Genomic DNA, 12,124 nt, shown 5'->3' with positions numbered 1-12,124 from the left:
CTTAGGAATTCACATGCACGTGAACATTATGAACAGAACACAAGGTACTGGGCAAACAAGAATCCTAACATTGCATGTCAGCAATCAGTCCAAGATGAAAAAATCGGCGTTTTGTGCAGTGTAACAGGAACGCGCTCTATTAAACCGATATATTTTGATAGCACGGCTGCATGTACGGAAAGTTTTGATGCACTTTGTGCTCAGCTCACTGAATATGAAAGATAATACTACTTCTCCCAGCAAGATATGGCAACGGGCCACATGTCTATGGTATCCCTGGAACGAGTACATGGTGTCTTCACTGAGGAACGAAATGTCAGCAAACATTTATGGTCACCACGTTCGCTCGATCTAACAACATGTGACTTTTTCCTCTGGGGACACTTGAGGAGCAAGGTCTATGAAACAAATCCACACACATACAGGAACTAAAAGGAAAATATCAGCTGTGAAGTTACCACCATCGATATCCGAACTTTACCCCGGGTCTACATGAATATGATTAGACGTGCACAGCTGTGTACTGATGGTGCAAGGGGTCACTTTCAACACCTTCTATAAATGTCTTTTTCATTGTAAACAAATGGTAAACCCATTTCAGTTCTATGTTTCTGTAATTTCACTGCATATCATTTTATCTACGCCACCATGCATTACGTATTTTTTAAAATAAAAACCTTGTACCCAGACGACAGTACACCATATCGACGAAAGCCCTTCGCGGTGCCCGAGGGCGGTTAGTGGGAGCTCTGAACGTCCCAATTTTCAGCTTAGAACAAAAACTTTGAAACTAATGGTATTCTCTAACGTATGCCGGCCGCGGTGGTCTCGCGGTTCTAGGCGCGCAGTCCGGAACCGTGCGACTGCTACGGTCGCAGGTTCGAATCCTACCTCGGGCATGGATGTGTGTGATGTCGTTAGGTTAGTTAGGTTTAAGTAGTTCTAAGTTCTAGGGGACTGATGACCAAAGCAGTTGAGTCCCATAGTGCTCAGAGCCATTTGAACCAATCTCTAACGTAGTACGCAGGTGTATTTAGGAAAATGTGGTTTCTAAGAAATTGGCAGCATTCTGCAATGAAAGTGAATTTTTTACCAAAAATGCATTATAGAATGTGCACCAGAAATCGAAATTAAAACTTATCGCTAAATTTCTACATGCTATAGTGGAAGAAACGCCGCTTCACTAGTGAGAAAAAGGTGACAGCATGTGTTTTCATGAATCATAGGTTCTATCAATTTGAAAAAATGTCGTTTAAAGTTTCAACTTGTTTTTTTAATATTAGAAATTGAACGAACGTTTAATCTGCAGCACCTTAGAGTTGACTTCCTTTTTCGCCGAAGTCGAAACACTCTCATTTTGACGAAATAATATCGATTAACTGGCTTTCTCCTTACCAATCGAAGCGCTTTTTGCACGAATGGGACTGCTTTTCCAACCTGTCACATCCGAATTAATTCGTTTGCTCACTTTCAAGCACTTAAGTTTCACTTCGCACTAAAAACCAAGCGAAATGGTTCAAATGGCTCTGAGCACTGTGGGACAACTTCTAAGGTCATCAGTCACCTAGAACTTAGAATTACTTGAACCTAACCTAAGGACGTCACAAACATCCATGCCCGAGGCAGGATTCTAACCTGCGACCGTAGCGGTCGCGCGGTTCCAGACTGTAGCGCCTAGAACCGCTCGGCCACTCCGGCCGGGCTTAGAACCCTGTAGATAGAAGGCTCTAGCAAAATAACGGCCCAGTGTCCATAACATGGAATTGCTCCAAAATTCGTGTCTCTGAGCACTATGGGACTTGACTTCTGAGGTCATCAGTCCCCTAGACAGTACTCAAACCTAACTAACCTAAGGATATCAGACACATCCAAGAGCGAGGCAGGACTCGAACCTGCGACCGTAGCGATCGCGCGATTCCGGACTGTAGCGCCTAGAACCGCTCGGCCACTCCGGCCGGGCTTATAACCCTGTAGATAGAAGGTTCTAACAAAATAACGGTCCAGTCTCCATAACATGGAATTGCTCCAAAATTCTTGACTCTGAGCACTATGGGACTTAACTTCTGAGGTAATCAGTCCCCTAGAACTTAGAACTACTTAAACCTAACTAACCTATCACACACATCCATGCCCGAGGTAGATTTCGAACCTGCGACCATAGCGGTCGCGCGGCTCCTGACTGTAGCGCCTAGAACCGCTCGGCCACCTCGGCCAGCGCAAGCGAAATGACAAGTTAAGCAGAAGCGAGACAAGTTCGTGCTTTTAGACTGCGTACCATAAACGAAGCACGTTACGAACAGAAATGTTGTCGAGAATAGTATTTTAGTTGATACTAATACCCTCTGTGACACTGTCCGAAACTAACAGGACCCCTATTCCGTCGGTAACTATTGTAGATATATCAAAAAATGTTTTGCATCATCCCGGTTCCCAGAACTCCTGAACAGAGACGTTGACTGTTGATATTGCATCACAGACACAGTACCCTTGACTGTTCAGAGAAGCGTCAGAGCAGTTTTCGTCTCCAACAAAAGTTCTCCCCCTTCATGTTGCGATCTATGACACCGAAACGTTGAATGCAAAGATTTTGAAACGCCCTCCATGCCGCGCTACGTTTCCGCCACTGCAACTGCTCGCTCCCTCTCGCCTCCTAGCCCCTCCCTGCTCTCCAACGCTAGAACTGCCTCGCAGGCAGCGGGTAACAGCTGCCCGCCTCGGCAAACAAGTCCCAACTTCCGCCTCCTGGGGCGACCCTAGAAACTTCTGCACCGAGCCCTGTCGGTCTCAAAAGCGCAGACCACTGCTAGAAACCTGCGACTCTCCCTTTAAGTTACCGCTGTGTCTGTCAACAAGAGTTGCGTTCTACCAAAACTACTGTTCGAGAGTTTTGGTACGGTACGTAATTGACTTCGTATCTGTACTATTGCCAGAATTATTAGAGAAGAAACATATATGAATGTATGATAAAGAAACTGGGAGCCAACGACTTAACTTTCTTTTACGTTTGTTTGTTTTACGCGTAATTAGAAACGTACATCATTCACTGTTAGTCCACTGTGTATTTTATATCCTTAACGATATAAATTGGAAATTTATATGATCGTATGGAACCAAACTATTGAGGTATTCGGTCCCTAAGCTCACACACTACTTAATCTAACGTAAACTAACTTACGCTAAGGACAACACACACACCCATGCCCGAGGGAGGACTCGAACCTCCGACGGAGGGAGCCGCGCGGCTACCCCGCGCGGTACGTACAGTTTGCACTGTATAAGTAATGAAAATTAATTGATAGCTTTACTTCTGCGCTTTTTGTAACCTAAGCAATTGCTTTTGTTGCAAGTGCAGTGTACATGCAAAAACATAAAAAATCTGTAAAATTATTGCCGCGCGGGATTAGCCGAGCGGTCTCAGGCGCTGCAGTCATGGACTGTGCGGCTGATCCCAGCGGAGGTTCGAGTCATCCCTCGGACGTGAGAGAGAGTGTGTGTGTGTGTGTGTGTGTGTGTGTGTGTGTGTGTGTGTGTGTGTGCGTGCGTGTGTGTGTGTTTGTCCTTACGATAATTTAGATTACGTAGTGTGTAAGCTTAGGGACTGATGACCTTAGCAGTTAAGTCCCATAAGATTTCACACACATTTGAATATTTTTTTTTTGTGAAATTATTGTCGTTATATTCTAATGAGTCCACGTAGACATTGTTCATTTCGTTGACTTTTTCAGTCAGTGTTTCCTGACGCCAGAAGATAAAAAATGGTTCAAATGGCTCTGAGCACTATGGAACTTAACATCTGATGTCATCAGTCCCCTAGAACTTAGAACTACTTAAACCTAACTAACCTAAGGACATCACACACATCCATGCCCGAGGCAGTATTCGAACCTGCGACCGTAGCAGCAGCTCGGGTCCGGACTGAAGCGCCTAGAACCGCTCGATCACAGCGGCCGGCGCCACAATATCAGTGAAAAATAGTTTCTCCTACGTCGTGATGTGTGAAGACGGCTAGTGATGCAGTAATCTCTGCCTTCACTGCCATTGCTAAACTGATGTGGCGTTATTCTTGATTTTACGCTCATATATACATATTGTAAAAATGGATGTACGTATTTACGTATCTCATGACGCGAGGAATAGCTAGAAAGAAGACGTGGTTGGGACTGGACGTTAGACCGTCGCGTGATCGAAACTCAGTCCTCCCACGGAGCTTTTCAGTCTTTGCTTTAACCTCTCAGCAACATCATGAGTCTCCAGAATCAAAACGGGGTTCTAATTCCACGCTAAACTGAAGGTCGTCTTTCCCAGGTTCGACGACCGGAGCAGCTTAGGGTCACGCATGTCGCCGAAGAGGCATACAATATACATGCAGAAGGTAAAGCTGGTTCCATCCCATGTTGAGTACGGCGGCACGCGGTTGGTTCCGCGTTAAGTAAGATTTCTTAAATTTTTCTTGGTTTGTCATAGTCTTCCTGTCCAGCAGACACTGTACTTATTCTTGGCATTGTATTCCCGGTTCGAGGTTCTGTAATGCTCTTATTCATCCCGTGACTATAGGACGATGGTTCTTTATAAAATTTTATCTTAATGCCATATGTGGCAATTAATGGACGGATCTTGGTTTTCCACATTAATTTTTACGTAAGTTTACAGTTATGGTTAATTGTAGAGACGGATGCATAGCCTAGAACTTTATATTAACTTTATTTCTCCATTTTGATCTGCATATGGCTCGCTATTGTCGTTTCTCACACCTAGGCCAAACTGATGATGCGCCAAAAAGAGCGATTAGATTTACTTTCATTCCAATTGATCCTTAGCGAGGAGGTCCTCCAGGATGTAGAACATGTCAGAAAAACAAAATACATGACAAATATTTAAAACTCAAACAAATAACCTAATGTACCATTCCACATGTCCCAAGTGGAACGATCGTCATTTTTTTTAATGAACACTTTATGAAAGAATCATTTTAAAAATACTAATGCACTGAACTTAAAATTTAAAAAAAGTTTTTTTCTATTTATAAGGTAATAAACATGTAATAGAACTACTACGATACTTATTTACAATGAACACATTACTGCACTGAAATGATGCAGAAGTTAGATCGTACTCACTCTCTCTCTCTCTCTCTCTCTCTCTCTCTCTCTCTATCACACACACACACACACACACACACACACACTTATTTGCAATGAACACATTACTGCACTGAAATTGTGCAGAAGTTATATTGTACTTATATATACATACACACAAATCAGTTGGTTCTACTGAGAAATTCATCAATGGAGTAGAAGGCGTTGGCCACCAATAAATCCTGTACGCTTCTCTTAAACTGAATTTCATTGGTTGTTAAACTTTTTATGGCTGCTGGCAAGTTATTGAAAACGTGTGTTCCTGAATAATGCACACCTTTTCTTACAAGACTAAGTAACTTTAAATCCTTGTGATGATTATACTTATTTCTAGTATTGATTCCACGAACTGAGCTGTTAGTTTGAAAAAGTGATATATTTTTAATGACAAATTTCATTAAGGAATAAATATATTGGGTAGCAGTAGTTAGTATTCCTAGTTCCATAAACAGGATGTTCTCGAGTTCACACCACATATCACTCTTACTGCATGTTTTTGTGCCTCGAAACGCATCATTTCCTGTAAATAGAAAGTATTTCATGAATTTTATCCATAGTGGATGCTGTCGAACTGCGTGATACCATTTATAGGTAAAATTTCATACCAAATTGCCAACCTCTTCTGGAAAACTGGTATTCAAATTTCTTTCAGCACTAACAACAAGCTACAACAGCACATCTTCCACAACAATAAGACAAACAACCAATGCCGCCACAAATCAGGTATTTAGAAACTTTTATGTGACAATTGCCCACAGTTCTACATAGGCCAAACTGGAAGGAGTTTCACTGTAAGATACCGTGAGCATATGGATGCCTTCCGGCTAAATAATTTTGATAAATCCACCTTTGTAATGCACCTAAAAGACCATGGTCACTCAGCCACAGCCATTATAGAAAACCTACAAATACTACACACTGTGAACAAAGGAAAGAAAATGAATCTGCTTCAAGAGCTAGGAATTTATATCCACAGCTCTAACTCACCAGACCTTGTTCTGAACGAACAACTGGAACTTGCAAACAAATCCTAGCTTCACATATTTCATGAAATATTCAAAAACAGAAAATAATTATGCTCTGATATAATAACAAAGTAATATTCTATGGAAATTCGATGTAGCAGTCATATAACAGTCCAAGGGTCATTATCATAATTTGTAATAGTCATATTGTAAACACAAGCTGTAACTGGCATTCTATAATGTGTAATAGCTTTCAAAAATTTGATATGTGGAACAGTATTGTACCTCCAAGATCTAAGTTCTCTGACAACAGTGTGGCTCAAAACAGTTCTAGCTGTGATTTTTTAATTTGTAATAGCTTTGAGTAATTTCATATATATATATATATATAACAACATTGTACTTCGTAGATCTAAGTTTTCCGTCAAAAATGTGAATCAAAAAATTTCATAATGTGTGTCAAGAAACGTCGCAGTCTACAATAGCTTCTATACATGCAGCACCTTTGCAATTCCTGTGGCTAAGTTCTTTGACCAGAACCTAACGGCTTCTGTGTGAGCAACATCTTTACATCTGCTACATCTAAGTTCTTTGACCACAGCCCACCTGTTTGTATGTAAACATAGTGTATTTCACGAGTGCACATCATAATAATGTAATATGGAGCTATACTTGGTAAAACTGATATATGGACGTGAAAATGACCATAAGTGTGTAACTAAGTGGCAAAACTATCACCACAGCATAACTGTAATAGTGGTGCTTCATCTTTTTGTAAGTACAGATATATTTTCGTCAAATGCTGCCTTACCACTTACAATTGTCCCACTTGTATCTGTGTAGACACTAGCAAATAATTTTTTTGTATTTATACAGTGATCTCCAACAGTACAAACATGTACTTGAATGTATAAACACCTGAAGATGGGCGCAAGCCCGAAACCGGTCGTGTGATGAATAAACGACCTTTTATTGTGACTGGTAGCGGATATTTTTCTACAACCCCAGAAAGTTTTTGGCAACCGAGGCTGTCTTATTTCAAGAACTTGTAGAAGTTGAGCCACACGAAATTGTTATAATCTTTATACATGATTTAGTTAGTACGGAACCCTCAGACTGCGAGTCGTACTGGCCATTGTTTCGTTTTTTAATAGCTTTTCAGGTTGACAAGTGTCGTCTACTTTACCTAAAGTTTCACTCCTGTTATCAGATCTATGTCATCAGTACGTAGCAAATTTTATGGACACGGGGCTGTACTTCTCGCCTGCTCATTGTTTACGTTGGCTTCTACGGGACGCAACAGAAGTCTGACGTCACGGCTGCTCCCACGCGCTGCTTATTTTCTGCCTTCCGCTTTAGGTGTCAAAGTGAGCGCGTGGGCGCTGGCCGTTCGGCCTTGGTCGATGCCAGCGGTTAAGACGTCGGCGCATCGACCGTGTTTTCGAACGCAGAACGTGCCGAGTCTCTGACGTCATAGTGGGGAAAACGCACGTTGCGGAGGCTTTCAGAAAGTGCAGAGCAATATCTAGAGTGTCAGATATTCTGATCGTGCGTTTGAACGTAGACCAGTGAGATGGAAGAACGCCACCTACGTCACATGCACCCCATGTATTTTCAGTACAGCGTCGGGAGACGCCATACCGGCTTCCAGTTGAGGCCCATATATACATATACACTCCTGGAAATGGAAAAAAGAACACATTGACACCGGTGTGTCAGACCCACCATACTTGCTCCGGACACTGCGAGAGGGCTGTACAAGCAATGATCACACGCACGGCACAGCGGACACACCAGGAACCGCGGTGTTGGCCGTCGAATGGCGCTAGCTGCGCAGCATTTGTGCACCGCCGCCGTCAGTGTCAGCCAGTTTGCCGTGGCATACGGAGCTCCATCGCAGTCTTTAACACTGGTAGCATGCCGCGACAGCGTGGACGTGAACCGTATGTGCAGTTGACGGACTTTGAGCGAGGGCGTATAGTGGGCATGCGGGAGGCCGGGTGGACGTACCGCCGAATTGCTTAACACGTGGGGCGTGAGGTCTCCACAGTACATCGATGTTGTCGCCAGTGGTCGGCGGAAGGTGCACGTGCCCGTCGACCTGGGACCGGACCGCAGCGACGCACGGATGCACGCCAAGACCGTAGGATCCTACGCAGTGCCGTAGGGGACCGCACCGCCACTTCCCAGCAAATTAGGGACACTGTTGCTCCTGGGGTATCGGCGAGGACCATTCGCAACCGTCTCCATGAAGCTGGGCTACGGTCCCGCACACCGTTAGGCCGTCTTCCGCTCACGCCCCAACATCGTGCAGCCCGCCTCCAGTGGTGTCGCGACAGGCGTGAATGGAGGGACGAATGGAGACGTGTCGTCTTCAGCGATGAGAGTCGCTTCTGCCTTGGTGCCAATGATGGTCGTATGCGTGTTTGGCGCCGTGCAGGTGAGCGCCACAATCAGGACTGCATACGACCGAGGCACACAGGGCCAACACCCGGCATCATGGTGTGGGGAGCATGTTTGGGACTGGATGAAGCGTCGTCTCACGCGGTCTGCACGTCCATCACGAACGCTGGTCCAACTGAGGCGCCAGGTGGAAATGGCGTGGCAAGCCGTTCCACAGGACTACATCCAGCATCTCTACGATCGTCTCCATGGGAGAATAGCAGCCTGCATTGCTGCGAAAGGTGGATATACACTGTACTAGTGCCGACATTGTGCATGCTCTGTTGCCTGTGTCTATGTGCCTGTGGTTCTGTCAGTGTGATCATGTGATGTATCTGACCCCAGGAATGTGTCAATAAAGTTTCCCCTTCCTGGGACAATGAATTCACGGTGTTCTTATTTCAATTCCCAGGAGTGTATATTGCATGGAGGCTTAATTAAACAGACTGCAAATAATTTAAATTTTTGTAGCTGACTGTCCGGTTACGCAATCTCGTAAACGGTTGGCCCTGACTAGTATTACTCCGCAATCTGACTGCATAGAATAACAACAAAGAATGAAAGAAAATTTCCGTTAACACAATTAATTAATTAAGTCCCCAGCAACTATAAAACCTACGAAACCAAAGCACAAGTGTACCTGTTCTGTGTGTGGAAGTGTGATTCAACGTACACATCTGGCACGGTTCTTCCTCAATACGACAAGACATTTACCATGAAGAAATTAAAAAAATAAACTTAAATACTATAATTGCACATCGAAACCAGAAATACAGTTTAATACAAGTACACGAGCCAAATGCTTTGTTGACTGAACCTGTGACCAAGGGGCATTATTGTTTAACACATCTGAAATAAAAAAATAAGAAGATTTTCTTTTACCTTTATATATCTTGACGAAAAGTACTCTGATCATTACAATATCTCCATTCGAACAGCATCTGGTGTCTAGCCCATCAAAACATCTGCACACAACATGGCCTCAAATATTACAGGTATCAACATCCTCTCTCCAAAGCACTAACTATCACCACATCTCAACAACGACCGACTACTGCCACTTCTCAACAAGCACTGCCAGTGGAGGCGGCGGAATAATACTCTCTGGCGCGATCTCTGGCGCTGTGGCTCAGTGTAGCCACCTTTCAATATATGTACATGCCGTTTCTAACAAGGGAAACTCACCATCGCAGCCCCTGGTCCAGTGGATATCCCGTCAAAAACTGAACACAGATCACGCACGTCAAACGGTAAGAACGTGTACTGCATTGTAAAAAAAAAAAAAAAAATGTGACGATGAATGATCCAAGCTTAACGAGTGCAACATCGAGCGAAGGGGAAAAGCCACGTTTTCGTGGTAAAGTGGTCATGTTGTTGGACTGGAAAGCGGACGAGCCGTGTTCCAAAATCCGTCGTGACATTTATAGAATTTTTATTTTATTTTTTCACAAAATTAAGAACAGACCGTACGGACATTTGAAATAGCTGTTCTTTTTCTGTAGTCTTGGCAGTACGAGGCGTATTTTTAAGTAAGTACCGTTCTGAGATTTAAAGAAGTCGTGCTAACATATCTCAATAATTTTTTTTTAAATGAAAGCCTGTACCTTAATCTACTTTTCTACATAATTTCCGTCAATATTCAGGCACTTGTCATAACGTTGTACCAGTTTTTGAATACCCTCCTCATAGAAGTCTGCCGCCTGACTTGTTAACCACTGCATCACCACTGTTTTGACTTCGTCATCGTCTTGAAGACGCTGACCGCCCAGTAGTTTCTTCAAGTGCAAGAACAGATGGTAGTCACTGGGCGCAAGATCTAGAGTTTCCCATCTAAAAGATGTGATGAGATCTTTGGTCTGATTCGTCACATGCGAAGGGGCATTGTCTTGCAGCAAAACGATGCCCTCGCTCAACTTCCATGGACTGTTGTTTTGATTCTGGTGTGACGAAGGCCACCCATGTTTCATCGCCCGTACGAAGTTGGCTTAAGAAATCATCACCGTCGTCGTGGTACCGCTCAAGGAAAGTCAATGCACTGGCTAAACGTTTAGTTTTGTGCACATCCGTCAACATTTTCGGTACCCAACGTGCGCACAATTTTCGGTAATTCAAGTGCTCGGTCACAATGGCGTACAAAACACTACGAGAAACATTAGGAAAGTCATTCGGCAAGAAGGAAATAGTAAAGCGTCTGTTTTCTCTCACCTTATTGTCCACTTCCTACACCAAATTTTCAGTGACGACCGAAGGACGCCCACTCCGTTGTTCATCATGCACATTTGTGCGGCCGTCTTTAAATGCTCTCACCAACTTTCTTACCATTCCATCGCTCATAATGTATTCTCTGTAAACTGCACAGATCTCACGATGAATATCGATCGCTTTTAGGCTTTTAGCACTAAGAAATATTATAACAGCCCGTACTTCACAGTCGATTATCGGAGTCATCTTAAACGTTCGGTACACAACGTAAACAAGGCTCCGCTGTCCATTCGGCGTCTTCTTCTCGTGGTACGGCACGCGTACAGGGCCAAGTCCACTCCTCTTTCATTGGCGTCCAACACTTTTTCCCAGCCGGCACTGTCACGTCTCTTCCGCCACCGTCCGAAGGCAACAAAGCCGTTTGGCATCCGTGCGAAGGAGAGTCTCGAGTCAGTACACCTGGAGGGCATTAAGGTACTCCACCAGGGATGGAGTAGGGGATCTCCCTGGCGACTACAAAGGCCAAGATTACTTTTTGATCTGGCTGCTTACAGGAAGTATTGTACCCCGAACCACCTTTTTAAAATTAAACTTACTGAGATTTTAGAACGCCACTCCGATTTTATTACTGTTTACACGGATGGGTCTAAACAGGGGGATTTTATGGGCTGCTCTGCTGTGTTTCCCGATACTGTCCATCGGATAGGGCTCCCAGAGCAGTTCTCAGTTTACTATGCAGAACTGTTTGCCATTCTGCAAGCATTAGAGCATATGCGCCGACATCGTGGCACGAAATTCATCATCTGCTCCGATTCCCAAAGTGCTCTACACGCTCTTGAACAGATGTACCCAGCAGATCGGATGGTGCAAGAGGTGCAGGACGCACTCCTGCTCTTGCAACGCAGGGTAAGGATGTAATTTTCTGCTGGGTTCCAGGGCACACAGGGATTCCTGGCAATGAACTTGCAGATGCGGCTGCCAAGGAGGCTTGCTCCATCCCACCTCCTGCTCGCTGTTCCGTCCCCCTGCAGGCCATTACGTCTTTCGTGACTCGGAAGGTCATGCGTTGGTGGGAGGCTCAGTGGCTGGACGTGAGTGATAATAAGTTGCAAGCGGTGAAGGATTCTGTCCGACCGTGGCTCACCTCCTTCCGCCACCGACGCGCTGAGGAAGTAGCCCTTACACGGCTTCGAATAGGACATTGTCCTTTGACGCATGGTTTTCTGTTACGTCGTGAGGAGCCACCAACGTGTCAGACATGTGGGACACAGCTGTCGATACGACATATTTTAACTGAGTGTGTTTTATATGCGGGTTTGAGGGACGATTTCAGTTTCCCACCAGACCTACCCTCTCTTTTAACTAACAATGAGGCGA

The 12,124-nt window shown here is 44.3% G+C and overlaps 1 protein-coding gene across 1 annotated transcript in view; it reads left to right on the top strand.

Annotated features, from left to right (window-relative positions):
* The window catches only part of LOC126209850 (amyloid-beta-like protein), a 639,910-nt gene that overhangs the window by 196,853 nt on the left and 430,933 nt on the right, over nt 1-12,124 (top strand). The gene's annotated exons all lie outside the window — the stretch shown is intronic.

This window comes from Schistocerca nitens, chromosome 10 (assembly GCF_023898315.1).
Source record: "Schistocerca nitens isolate TAMUIC-IGC-003100 chromosome 10, iqSchNite1.1, whole genome shotgun sequence".
NCBI lineage: Eukaryota > Metazoa > Arthropoda > Insecta > Orthoptera > Acrididae > Schistocerca > Schistocerca nitens.
The sequence above is the reverse complement of the archived record's forward strand: the minus strand, read 5'-3'. Positions and strand labels throughout refer to the sequence as shown.